Source organism: Neopsephotus bourkii, unplaced genomic scaffold (genome assembly GCF_033783945.1).
Source record: "Neopsephotus bourkii isolate Nb327-2 ecotype Australia unplaced genomic scaffold, CSIRO-AGI_Nbou_v1 NB_1526, whole genome shotgun sequence".
Lineage (NCBI taxonomy): Eukaryota > Metazoa > Chordata > Aves > Psittaciformes > Psittacidae > Neopsephotus > Neopsephotus bourkii.
The window spans coordinates 3,172,079-3,183,464 of record NW_026902002.1 but is presented as its reverse complement, the minus strand read 5'-3'; the positions used below and the strand labels follow the sequence as shown (position 1 = coordinate 3,183,464).

General features: G+C 42.6%; 1 protein-coding gene across 2 annotated transcripts in view; it reads left to right on the top strand.

Annotated features, from left to right (window-relative positions):
• The first annotated feature begins 300 nt into the window (after nt 1-300).
• The window catches only part of GLI2 (GLI family zinc finger 2), a 197,000-nt gene continuing 185,914 nt past the window's right edge, over nt 301-11,386 (top strand). For both annotated transcript variants that reach the window (XM_061370108.1, XM_061370107.1), the window contains exon 1: nt 301-522. The gene's annotated coding sequence lies outside the window, so the exon portion shown is untranslated. The remainder of the gene's footprint in view (nt 523-11,386) is intronic.

The window sequence follows — 11,386 nt, the reverse complement described above, 5'->3', positions numbered from 1 at the left end:
GTGGGAGAGAAAACAGGCCCTACAGCCAGTTTCCCTCCTGTGTCGGAGCTTGAAAGCGCTCCAGCGTCTTTCCTGCAGGCTGCTCAACTTCAACCCGTGTGTATGTATGAGTGTGTGTATATACACCATCTATATTAGAAGCATGTAATATGTGTGCGCGCCGTGTCCCGTCGCCGGCCCGTGCTGATGGGCAGCAGGAGCCGCCCTACAACCGCGGCCCCTCGCACCTCTCCAAACTGCCCCCGGCCTTCCCCAGCCCGCCTTCCCTCCCTCCCTCCCTTCCCGCCCGCCTCCGCGGAGCTGCTCCGCGGCAGCATCCGGAGAACATCGCGCCGCAGCCGGGATTCGCGGCAGCTTTTGGCGAGGAGCGGAGCGGAGCAGGGGGAGAGGCACAAAAGGGAAGGACGGAGGGAAAGTCCCTCCCACGCCCCCCTCCCCCAAGTTTATGATGGGGGTCCGGAGGAGCAGCTCCGCTCCGCAGAAACGGCTCGCCTGCTGAAAACTTGCTGCTCCGCTTTTTGGGTAAAGTTGATGCTTATTGTGTCTTTTCATTGTGGTTTTTTTTTAATAATTTTTCAATATATTTTTTTCTTCTTCCTCCCAGTTTTGTCGAGGTACCCTGCGTCGGGGTTGGGTGGGCTGAGAGAGAGTAGAGATTTCGCGAAGGGGTCTCCTCGCAGTGGGTGTCCTTGGGGGGGTCCCATCCCCGGTCCCCCCTGCAGGTGAGCAGGGCGAGTGCGCCGCGTGTGCCTCTGTGTCTCTTACGTGTGCGTGCCTGGCGTGTGCCCCCATCGGCCCGATCCCCCCGAGACCGAACTCTGGGCTGTGCCTCCCTGATCGTTTTCCCGGGCGCTGCGGTGACAGTCCCAGCCCCGAGCCGCCGCCGGGACAGCCTTGCCCCGGGTCCCGAAGGACGGCCGGGCTCCCCAAACCCAGCAGGGAGCTTGTCTTTTCAAAGAAAAAGGACCGAAATTGCCCCCCCTCCTCCCTGTCACCCTCGGGAGGGGCAATCTTTCGACAAGTATATTTGCTGAGGAATTTAAAAAATTCCCTGCTGCAACTTGATCCCTGTGTGATGAGGAGCGGCTTGGAGAGACCCGGACTCCAATCCTATTAAGGACTTAGAGAGTTGAGAGTTTCTTCTCCCGGACTCATTGGCTTTAAAACAATCAGAGAGGAGGGGAGGGAGATGGGCTCAGCTAGATGCTTTTTCTGCCTCAAGTGATTGCCATCATTTCCTGGGAAACCTGACTTTTCCAGCGCCGGGGCTTGGGACGGTTTATCAATCAGTGGTCCCGCCGCTGGCCACGCTGCCGGCTTTCCAGACTGTTACGGGCTTTTACATAGATGTATACATTAATTTATGTATTGCTAACCTGAAGCCTGGGCTTCAAAACTTGTCGGGACGGGGCTGCTCTTGTTCCGCAGGCGCGGTGGCCGGGCGCAGTGCGCGCAAAGCCATGCCCCCTGCGCAGGGCCGTGCCTTGCCGGCGCCCCCGGGTGAGCCCAGGCCGGGGCCCGCCATGGCCTCCCGGTGCCGGGGTGAGCGAACGCCCAGGTGTGGGAGTCACCGGGACTGAGGCAGTGAAGCCTGGGGCTGCCTGTAGCTGCCCTCGTGTTCCTTACAGCGCAGGGGCTGGAAACCTGGGTGTCCGCCTCGGTGAGAATAGAAATTAGCGTTTTATTGGCGTATCGTGTTTGTATTTTCCCAGCCACAGATAAAGGGGCTAGTTGTGGGACTTTGTCAGCCCCCTCCCTGCCAGTCTTCGTCACTTTCATTTTATTTTATTTTACTTTTTTTGCAACTGAGACTCTTGGGATGTGCAAGAATTTGAAAGTAAACGTTTGACTAGCATGCTGCATAAAACAGCATTTAAACAAATACTGTATTGGCATGCACTCTGGAATCGGTGCCAAAAAAGTAAATAAGCTATGAAATTCAGAATATACAGAGGTGGAAGAGACTGATTTGTTAGAAGAATTGCTGATTTGATATGTTTGTTCTAGCTACCTTGCTTTAAAAAAACCCCAAACAACTCAGCAAACCAACAAAAAACCCATTCACTTCTGATTCACTTAACTAGAAAAGAAACTTACATTCACTGGGAAAAGGGGATCCTATTAAATAATTGTTTGAAATGCATGATAATTGCTGCATACAGCAACTACAGCGTGAATTGGTTTGGTTCAACTTTTCTGATGAGTGGATATTGTAATTCATATTTTGGCTGGAACTTCAGGAAATGTTGACACCTGTCAAACTCTGAATTGCAATAAAAGTGTCATATTGAATGTTATTGCAAAACTGTCAACTTTTTAAGTAGTGAATGAAATTCATTATGGCTTTTCCACTGTAAACAACTCTTGAAAAAATGTCATTTGATTGAAAATATGACCTATCTGTGGCACTGAGAAGTGCATGATCCACTGAAGATGAACTGTTAATCTATGGGTATATGTATAGCTGAGCCTCTAGTGCATGTTTGTGAAAGAGCTAATCTTTAAAGCAAGGTGAGGTAAGATTCACTTCATCTCAAATGTTGTTATTGCTTAAAGTATGTGACTTTGAAGTGCCCAGAAATGCAACTGCTCTTCTTCAAAGGAAAACAGATCTCAAGGACTGTTTCCAACTTCAATGTCTTTTTTCAGTATGTCAGGGGGGATGTATACAGATGGACAAATACTGCTTGTGTTAGATCATTCATTTAGAGAAAAATTAGAGCCACAGAAGAATGTGAACTAGATGCATATGCCAGTATAAATCTACTACTATACAGCTACTCCAGTTTATATTTGTATAAAAGAAAACAGAACCTGACCTCATACATCCAGTACACAACAGCCTGCATTCCCCAATGGCACACTGAAGTCACACTTACAAAACACAGTCTTTTTGCAGCATATATAGAATGACCAGGATTTTTGGCATTGTTTTGAAAACCAGCTTAAACTTTTATGGCAAAGAGCTATTTTTTGCTATAGTTTCTGTGATTCTAATGATCTTAAAGGTCTGTACCACAACTTTCCTTTCAGTGGCACGTTTGCATAGAAGCTGTACAGGCTCTGGGGCTGTGTGATCAGGGAAAGTTACGCATTCATTACAGGATTGTATAACTTGAAAATACGTTTTTCATGATTCTGATACTTTATTTAGAGACTTCGACTTTTTCTGATGAGTTTTCCAGTTCTCTGGCCTTATCTTTTTTTTATTTAAGGTTATGGTAGAGCATCTGACCTAATACCAGTATCATTGTCCTCATTCTCTGCTTGTAATTAGGGAGAACACTTGATTAATCACCTTCCCCTGTTTTTGGTGGCCTACTGTAAGCCAGTTGTTTGCCCTGTAGTCTGAAAGGTACACAGATACTCCATGCTTTTGTACTCGTGAGAAGTGCTCTGTTCATAGTGAAGTTTCCAGTGCAGATTAGTGGAGGCAGTGGGTTCAGTAAGCAGTCACCAAAATCTGTATGCATTTGTGCAGCAAACACCTATCTATTGCTCCATGACAAAGCCTCCACTTAATAATCTGGCCAAGGATTTCAAGGCAGCCAGCTTTTTTCAAAGAAGCTACTTAGGAACATTAGATGTGACTATAGCATCAAACTAATTAGTTGCCACTCCATTTCTATGAAGCTTCCAGGGCTTTATAGAAATGTGATATTTGCACTTCTCACTTGCTGCTGAGGCATTGAGGTTAAGCAGTCTCTGCTTTTCATCTGCTTTTTTACTGATGGGAAAGATTCCAGGGCATTGTTCGAGGGCTGCACAACCCCCTTATATACCTGGATAAATATTTTAAACAGTTGCGCATTTGGACAACTTGCCACAAAGCATTAAGTGGTATTTAGGGTTTGCTTGAGCTCTGTTGCCAGGGCCCTTTTAAAGAAAACCAAAACAACAGGAGGTATTTGGGAATAATTAAACCAGCACTAAATAATGAAGGATGAGTGTTAGTATGAATGATGGCAAGAAGGCATCATGTTCAAAGGTAAATAAAACACGAACCTGTGCATTTCTACTTATATGTACACACATATATGTGCATGCAACGTGTACAGTTCTTGACACTTTTGTACAGCAGATCGCATAAAGGTGCATCTTCTAGAAATTAACTGTTATTTGATGTGCAACTAAACAGAATTGATCTTGTTGGGTTATCTTGATAGTCAAAGAGGCAAAATGGCAAGATTCCCTTGTGAACAAGTGGCTGGAATGGAAACACTGGGTAATCAGGTCTAATTTTCTGCAGGCCACTTCCAGCTGTGAGTGAATACATATTAGATGTGTAAGTCCAGCAGAGGCCACAGAACTTTTCTTCGTTCATGCTTGCATACTGTATAACCACACCCCACACTCTTTAACTCCTTGTAAACAAAACCAAGTATACAAAAGCTGAAATGTGCATCAGGGAAGGAACAGGAAAGTTGTTGTCCTGTTATTCAGAAGTTCAGAGACATAAAAACTCTTTAGGATTTGTGAATATTCAGTCCTCATGAAAAAGAGGCCTCGGTGCCTGGAAATGGTCATCAAAATTAGAAAGCATTCAAAAATAGGCACCTTTGGGCTCCTGTTGTAATGAGTGGAAGCATTCCTCGAGTGGCAGTATTTCTGGTACTGTCATGGGCACGGCTGCCCACATATATTAGTCTCTGGTGAATATTCTCTCATTGTTTCACAATTATTTGCAATTGGCTGTCACCTTTCTGCAATTATAAATATTCCATTAGGAAACAATACAAATTAGAACTGTAGGTGCCAGGTTCTTTGTGCTGGATGTATTCTTTCTTACTTTCTAAGTGTTCTTTTCATATGAAAAGAATTTAGCAGCTTTATCCTTATTCAAGTCTTTTCTCTTTGTATCTGCTGGGGAGAAAACCATTAATTTTGAGGAATGGTGAAAGTAAGCGTTAAGCTGTCTTTGACAGTTTAATTTGAATGGGTTAATTTTTATTTTTAATTATTTTTTTTTTAAGAAAACAAGTTTGTGGGAAGTGTGTTTTAACTGTGAGCGCCCCATTTCGACCATTAGCATAAGAAAAAAGTTTTAGTGCATTTACTATTGTATTGAATGAAGAGTTCCAACAGTCAGGGAAAAGAAAGTAAAAGGCTGTAAAGAAATGATGGTCTATTCAGATTATTCAGCAGCCCAAAGCTCTGGTCATCTGCCTCTGAAATCTGTGATCGGGATATCACTTTTATCTTCCTGTGCCTTTCTCTCGCCTTTTTCACATGTTCACTTTTGTCAAGGTTTATTGATCACGTTTTCTTCTCTGCAAATCTGTGGAAAATTTAATGAACCAAAAACAACAGAGAAATAAAAGGAACTTTTTATTCATTACACTAGGTTGAATTTTGTTCTATAGTCACTACCTTCTCGCTTCCCATGTGCATCGTGTCCCTCCTGCAGCACTTACAGTACATACAGTGGGGATGGCAGTATTATTAATTCCCTTCCAGGGAAAAGTTTGTTTAATGTTTGATCTAATGTCAAAGCCAGCCCTACTCCTTGCCTCTTCTCTGCTCTCCTCATATTCAGATTCTTTGCTGTGGAGCTTCTGCCTCTAAATATATTTAAGTGTGTATTCCACAGAGCATTTACCTCTTCAAGAATGAAATGTATTTGCTGCCTAGCGATTAAACCCAAATTTAAATGATTGCAGATTAACAGCAGTTATTTACAATCCTGATTGTTTTGGTGCTATGATCCTTGTTCATTACACATCTGCTTTGCCGTGGTGCTGCCCCAGAGTGCTTTGTGATGCAAATGCTTTTGTTAACTTACAAATAGTTTCAGTATCTAGATCATCTCAGGTGACATATTTAAGTCTCTTCTTTTTTCCCAGATGGACTTAAAAAGCTGTAATTAAATGTGGCTTTCATTATGATTAAGCTTTGCTAACATTTTCCATGGAACGATTTACTTGAACTCTGGCACTTTCTGATCCTGTCACTGGAAGATTTTTCAATAAAGACCCTTTTTAACATTAATTTTATTGCATTTGGTGCAGCTTGTAAGTGTAGGGAAATGAGTTAAAATGGAGCATGTATCTGTCTGAGAGATTTCTCGGATGTTTCTTGATTCCAAAGAACTTTACTGCTCCCCTATGTTAAATGCTAAAGTGTAAACCCCAGGGGAAGGAAAACCATAGAGTTCTGTAGAACAGTCCCAAATACTCCTGTGATGAGTAGTACCATCAATGCTGATACTTTTAAGGGATGAGCTAAAAGCCACAAAAGGGCATCCATACTCAAGCTTGTAATTTCAGCTGCAGTAATGGCACATCTGTGCACTGAGTGACTGTCTGTTCTGTAGGAATACACACCTGCAATCTCAAACTAACTCTAAATCTGAAGAAAGGGTTTTGTGCGAGGCAGAATGAGCCCTTATGGGAAAATATGGGCTCCTGTTAAAAAAAAAAAAAAAAATCTTCTGTCCCCTGTGAAATGTGGGATTTTACTGATTTTAGTGTAGATAATTCATTCAAATGAAACTACTGAAATCTCTTTAGAGGACCATGCCTTCTCTGGGATCCTGTGCTGCACAGTGGAAGCCAGTGTAGGTCCAGCTCCTGGCTGATAAGCCCCCTGTGGTCCCAGTCCCTCACCCCTGCCATGAGGTGCCAAGTACTGTGCAGTGGTCTGGCTGGTTCTCCCCAGGATCTGCAAGGAATGGTCAGCTGCACAGCTGAATTCGTGCAGCAGCAGTGAAAAAACTTCAAGTGTTACAAATGTAATTCAGGTAAGTACAAGATACTGTCATATACAAGCACTGTGGCTTGTATTAATCACTGGGAGCTTTAAATACCCAATCTCTGAAACTTAAATCCTTTTCTTCTTTAAATGTCATGTACATTTAGTAATTACATCCTTCAAGCAAGTGGATCACCTGGAAGCTGTGTCGCGCTGTGTTGATCAGTTTGATTCTGTTACCAAAAATCATTGCAACCCCCTTAAAAACTTCCCAACATTTTATTTATTTTTTTTCCTAGCTAGGAAAGCGGCATCCTTAGCTGAAATCAGCATATTGCTCCCCTCCATACAGACCTGTGGAGTCCTATTAGAGCCCTTTTTTCATGCCTTATTTAAAAGCAAGGTCTGTTGATTGCAACGGTATTAAAAGAGCATCAGCTTCCAACACCAAGATAGCTCCCTTTCAGGGCAATCCTCAGCAATGCCTCTTTGTGCAGCGGACAATGCAATAAGTCAGGACTTTCTGAGCCACCTCTATAAGGAACTGTAAGGGCTGCTGAAGTACACTTGTGTTAAGTTGAATTGATTGAAATTTAATGGCTGTTAGTAGCTATGAATGGTAATGATTTTCTAGAGTATCTTCACCATGCTTGACATTAATAACTGAAGAGTGTGTGTGTGACACTAGTGTGTTATTCATTTTTAAAGATGCTTTCTCCCAGCCTTCTTCCCCATAATTTAGTTGTTTTGATGATTCAGAAAAAAAATCTTGGTCTTCGAAGAGCACGTACATCTTGTCAACATAATTTTGTGCTCATGATTTTTATTTTTTCCAATTCCAACATAAATCAGACTACAATATAGTGGGAATGATGAATTTGTTTTACATGCCATCATGAATTAATGTTATGCAAATAAAAGCTTTACAGGTGCCATGATTTACTTAATAATTTCAAGTTCTAATATTTAAGCTCATTCATTATGTCTGAGTAAAAAAAACCCACTACATGTTCATATTTTTAAACGTGAAATGTGAGATTTGTGAGCATTTGCTGTGTGTAGTTGCTGTGTAAGCACATTTGATGGCTAAGAAAGAATCAATCAGTGTTTGCATTCAGCATCTTACTACTGTAGATGTTACAGAGACATTTCAAAGAGAATAATCAAACATTTGTGTGTAAGGGAGAGGAAGATGCTGGTAAAACATTCTTCAAGGATATAAAGCAGTAGAAAACTGCCAAAGTAAAGTTTTTTGGCCTTTAAAAATGGAGTAGGCCTGTGTGGTTTTGCTATGCAAAGTGGCCTTTATTTCGTCCTGAACAGTTCACCAAGAGCTTCTCCCAGACCTGCTGTCTTTGCCATACAGTGAGAATTGAGACGAGGAGCTGGTGAGAGCTATCGGCATCCTGGGTCAAAGGTGACTGTGAATGTGATCATAGGGTTTTCAGGCTTTGATATCATTTTTAGTGTGCTTCCCAAAGGCTAAGGACAAGGGGGAGAAAGTCTGACACATAAATACATCTCGAATCTCTGAAGATAAGAGTAGATTTTGACTTTATTTCTCAAAAAATTGAGGTCACTATGGTCTGATGACAGGCTGAAAGCCCATCACTCAGTTTTTTTTTCTATTTTTTTTATTTTTTTTCCAAATGAACAGACAGAAGCTTATTTTTGATACATTGTACACATTGAGTTACTTGACAGCAGCATTCAGGTTTTGAAGTTTGTGGCCCTAGGGTCAAGGTTTAGCACCCACATCCGGACCTCTCTACCCAGGTAGTAAGAACTTAGCTGATTATGCCACAAAAAAACCAAATCTCCTAAATTTGGTAATGTAGATGAATTAAAAGTGAAGCTTTACAAAAATGACTTTGGTCCATGCAACAGGACCATGTGTTTCCATGACTGCTACAGTGTTAGTCATGGCAGTAGACTCAAGAATTGGTCCTTGACCTCTTCTAGCCCAGGGGACCATTGGCCAAGGACCAGAGTGGTACTTGGCTTTTAGTAATTTTTGACAGCTTCTTTTGCTGTGTGTGTTCTTGAAGAACTCGGAGGGGAAATTCATCCTGATGCACCATTCAAGCCAAGGATTTAGCTGGGTGCTAAAGGGACATTTGCGAAATGGTGCACAGTGTATGTACCGTGATCAAGTTAATTATGTTGCTTTGGCAACCACAGCTTTGGTATTTCCTGACTTGGGTTAGTTGATGGAGTCATATTCCAATATTTGGCGTCATCAATACTGAATCCTCTTGCAAAATCAGGTTAGTTTTGTCAAAAAGTGGCAGAAAAAAAAGAGATGTGAGATTTCTGACAGTGTTAAAAAGTAAATTTTTTACAGGTTTTGTGTTGAAGTAAGTTTTTATTTAAAATTTTTAAATACAATTCCATCATAGGAAATACAGTAGTGATACAAGTACTTTTCCAGTAGGCTTTAAGAAATTATTTTAAAATTCCTTTTGTGGAGAATTTCAGCATTCAGAGGGGTTTGTTCCAATTCACAGTAAGGCATATTTGGAAACCTTAAATTCATTTTGTAAGCTGTAGCAACTGCATTCCTAACTTTGCTAACTATAAGGGAATACAGAGATGAGTGCAGTACATGTGTTACCCAACCATGTCCATGGCTGATGGTTTTGCCTTTGATTCTGTGTGTGTTGTTTGGGTCTTTTCTCCTTTTTCCTTTTTTTTTTTCCTTTTTTTTTTTTTTTGAAAGTGGAATGAAGGGGAAAGCATTGTGTGTTCTGGGGTTGCATTGTCTCAGCAAAGCCTGCACCTAATGACTGACCTCCTGAAGCACTTTCACTGTTTTCTATTTGAGAAAATGTTTCTACTCATGCATTTTACTCCAAGGCCTCTTGCATTGGACTTTTTCTGATAAACTCACTGGTTCTGGAGGTGAGTTCATCCCTCTGGGACAAAGCACACAGGGGGGAGGTGAGCAGCGAAAGGCAGGTCTGGATCTGCGTCGAGGGGATGGGGATGAAAAGGGGCAGTCCTGGAGGTTGCACCATTCTCCCAGGAGCTTGCAAAGTTAGGGATGCTCCTCCTTTGCTTTCCAGAGGGCATTTCCAGTGGTGCAGATGGCAGAGGGATCTTTGCCAAGGTTTGCTTCAGTTTCCTTTAATCTCAGGGTACAGATACCCAAGAGCCAGAGGCTATCCAAGCTGCTGAAGGAGGTGGGAAATGAGGAAGGCTTTTTGGTGGGGAAATTCACTGACAGCAAGCAGATGTTGCTCTCTGCTGCCCATTCTGCTATTTCAGGTCACCTTGGATACCTCCACACCCATTCATGGTTTGTCAGGGAGGCATTGCCTCAGATTAGGCTGGAAATCTTCAGTACTTTGAGTGCAGTCGGATGGTGGCATGCTCCAGCTTTCAGGCTGAAGGAGTGGGGTACAAATTAACTTGGGATCCCTAGTCCTGGTCATTTTGGTGTCTTCCTCCTTTGCTGTTGGAGGTGTAGCTTTGCAGCCTAAGGAAACCTCCTGGCTTCACTCCAGTCCTTCTCCTGTTGTATGTGAAATAACAAGCACATTCATGGGGGTTACCCAGGAGCGGATCTTCTCAGTGCAATGTAGGACCCTCCAGTGGAGGTGAATATGGTAACCACTCAGGATGTCAGTGGCTTTTCCCTCCTTTCCTTGGCTGCTTTCTTCTTCTGGCATGATGTGGCTGGAGCTGGCTGGGTGTTAGCCCTCTTGTAGTAGAAGGGAAGCAATTGGGGTTTTGTTTGGGTCTTTTTGCCCTCTTGCTATGTGTTGTTAGTTGCTAGGATGAGGTCAGCACTTCTTGCACGCCAAATGGCATGCCTTCTGGGTGCACTAAATCACGCATCACCATGAAGCTTCCGTGTAGGCTGGACTGGGAGCCGTTGGTGCAGCAGTTCAAACAAAGTACAGTGCTGCAGGTGCTGGCTGATTGCTTCAAATGTCACACCTCTCCTTGACTTAATGTCTATGCTATTTCAACATCTCATGTGAGTTGATGGAGTTTAGGCATCATCCGTTTCTCCTTCTCTCCCCGGAAGTTACAGATTTCCAGACACCCTTGAGATGGAGTTTTTAGGTCATTGGTGGCATTTTTAGGTCACAGAACTGCAGCACTCTGTCTTCTCGCCAGCTAATCAAATGACTAATTAGTTCTTATATTGCTGCTGTTACCTTTTTCTCTAGCTTTGGTTCAGCTCTGCAGGATGAATCTGGCTAGGAGATGACATCTGAGAATTATTTGATTGGAAACTTAGAGACAGATATGGTCAAGAGAGTCCATATGAGTAATCACTGGTGCGTGTGTTCATCTGTGTTCCTCAATTCAACCATGTACATTAAGACATCTATCAAAGCACAGTGTTTAAAAACAGGCTTCCTAGAAGCCTTCCTATGATTATGGAGGTGAAGATATCAAATACACAACACACATTTTAATTTGGGTTATTTCCACAAGATTTTTTTACTTTATCTTTTAACAAAGGCAGCTATGTACATATATTCTAGTTTATATTACTGTACTTGCATTTTTTCATCAGGGCACTTTATCATGTACCCTCTAAAATGCTCAAATAGGGACCTGGGCAGTGCAAACATTTGTGTATATTGCAGCCACATTAACCCACTTTATTTCCCATTTCTCTCAGGTGTTGATGGCATCTGGTTGCGACAGATGCTTTCTGATAAAGCCTTCAGATCAACAT